The following is a 2,475-nucleotide window of genomic DNA, read 5'->3' on the forward strand; positions in this document are numbered from 1 at the left end:
GTCCCCCTCCCCCATCATTGATCAGCGACTCAGCCATTGCACTGATGTGGTTCCCCCTACCCTAGGAGGAGTGGAATGTAGTGATGTCACAGTCCCCCTAGGAACTGTCATTACTGCTGCAAGACCGGCCTTTGATCTTACGCTCTGGTTGCAGCACAAATTTCCAGCTGGAAGGGGAATGGGGACTACAGGACCTAGGAGCAACAGGTTTCAGGCTGCCTTACTCCCTTCACATAGACATTGACAATGTGAAAAGCCTACACTTCACCCATGAGCTCAAAACGTTGACAGTGTCTCTGGGCGGCAATGGGAGAACAGGTTTGGGTTGGTTTTCTCCCAGGCTTCTACTCTCCAGGGAGACTTTAACATTACTTTCTGAGTTCTCCACCTCATATTCTTTCTCCATGGTTCTGGGACCAGACTGCCCTTCAGTTAGTGATCTCTGAAGTGAGATTTGCTCATCTTTCTGTGGAATAGATCTTGGGAAACTGAACTTGACAGCTTGAATCTTCCTCATATCGTCTCAACCTGGGTACTTTGAGTGCCACAGGATAAATGTGGGAGATCTTTCTGAAGCATCAGTTTCCCTTGATTCTCTTGAGGGAGAAAAAACATTAATGTACTTAGGGATGACTATCACATACGTTTCTAAGAGTATACCAGACTTCTCTCTGAAATGAGGCCTGGGTTGTCCTCTTTCTGATAAATTCCCAGATTTAACAAAAAAGCTGCCTTCTGCCATGAGGACACATTGACATAAAGTTTGAGAGGTACTGGTGCACTTCTTCACACTAACAGATGTGTGAGGATGTATGACTAAACCACATAGCGTACAGTTCCTGCCTACTTAATGTTTACTTTTCTACCTCTGCTTCTGGTTTTGGTCCCTGGAAGCTGCTGAATCATGGCAAAATCCCAGAGCTTGCAGTCAGAAGACTGAATTTAAGTTCCATTATTGCCACCCCCCGACTTTTTTTTTAGCCATAATATCAATCCCTCTCAGTCACTAAGTTATTGTGACAACACCTTGTACAGTTGTTGGTGACATTAAATCAGATGGTGTATAGGAGTATTTTGTAAAAACTGTAAAGGAGGATGTGGCCGTAGGGGCTGGTAGTCCTCATAAGTATTACTGCTCTTCTTTCCCACAGCTAAAAGAATATCAGCAGAGGAACAGCCCTGGTGTTCTGGCAGGAGCGAAGACAAAAAAGAAAAAAACTGGCAGTAGCCCTGAGACAACCACTTCTGGTGGTTGCCACTCACCTGGGGATGTGAGTCTTGGCTGGCCAGTCTCCTGGGGACAGGGGGCCCAAGGGGCAGTAGAGGGTAATTGTTGAGATTGTTGGGTACTGGTTAAGAATTTTGGATTTGAATCCTCCCTCTCCATCTGCTAAGAATCTGATTTATGGCAAATTGCTTGAGCTCTTTGGGACTCTCTTTTCACATCTGTAAAATAGGGGTAGTATTGTTTGACTTCCATTTGTGAAGTTTAAATGAGATTTCTTATTGTTTTTATGTTAATCCTTAGTACATGGCCTGCCGTAAACACCCAGGACACCCAGGAAATGGTCATTGCTGTTTGATTTTCCTCATCCCCAGTCTCAAGGGGAACCTGGGCCAATGAGCACAGTCACTTGCCATCAGGCTGTCCCTTTAGGAGTCACCGAAGGGGGCTCCAGTGTGTGGCGAGGAAAGCCCCAGGCACTAGGAGTAAGAGAAGATCTAACTTGCCACCAGCTTGCTGGATGACCACAGAAAAATCACTTCTTCTCCTGGGCCTCAGTTTCCTCCTCTGTAAGATGATACTGGATAAGATCAGTGTCTTTCAAAGTTGTTTTTTAGCTGGAGCCCACTTAGTTCAAGTGAACCTTTACTCAGAAGTCTGGTTTTATTAATGGAGGTGGAGGTCTGGAGCATTACCAGATTCATCGCCCACATCCTGGGCCTGAGGAGAGGGGTCCAGTGAGTGTGTTAAGAGCTGCATTGGTCAGGTGACTCCACTCTGACTGCATCGCTCAGCGGACTTTTCCATCTATTTGTTCCTGCCCCTGGCAAGGCAGCAGGTGGCCATTTGGAAGAATGGCACAGGCCATGGTTTTAATCTCCTCTGCTCTTCCTCAGCATTTCTTTTTCCTGAACCCACATCTTCCTCCTACCCTGACTTTCTTGCTTCTCTCTAAGCCACTTCTGTCTTTCTCCCCCTGCCCTTGTTTTCCCCTTGTCACCTCCTGTAGATTCAGGACATTCTGAAGGTGCTGGTGTCCAACCTTAACCATTCCAGTGGGGTAGCGCTCCCCCATTGCACAAGTGGAAGGTGAGGCAGTGCCGAGACCCCTCTCTGGCTTGCTCTCTCCAGCTGTGCATGCCCCTGAGGCTTCTCTGGTTTGGGGGATACTTTGCCTCTGGCTTATTTTATTTTGCTGCCGTTAACCTTCAGCCTGTTTATGTCTTCTTCTTCACCTGCTTGATTGATTG

The 2,475-nt window shown here is 46.9% G+C and overlaps 1 pseudogene across 1 annotated transcript in view; it reads left to right on the forward strand.

Annotated features, from left to right (window-relative positions):
• The first annotated feature begins 306 nt into the window (after positions 1-306).
• The window catches only part of LOC105554113, a 17,817-nt pseudogene continuing 15,648 nt past the window's right edge, over positions 307-2,475 (forward strand). The window contains exons 1-3 of the transcript XR_001008277.1: positions 307-318; positions 1,152-1,271; positions 2,235-2,314. The product of XR_001008277.1 is annotated as a putative golgin subfamily A member 6B (transcript). The remainder of the gene's footprint in view (positions 319-1,151; positions 1,272-2,234; positions 2,315-2,475) is intronic.

Source organism: Mandrillus leucophaeus, unplaced genomic scaffold, assembly GCF_000951045.1.
Source record: "Mandrillus leucophaeus isolate KB7577 unplaced genomic scaffold, Mleu.le_1.0 Scaffold628, whole genome shotgun sequence".
NCBI classification, from domain to species: Eukaryota; Metazoa; Chordata; class Mammalia; order Primates; family Cercopithecidae; genus Mandrillus; species Mandrillus leucophaeus.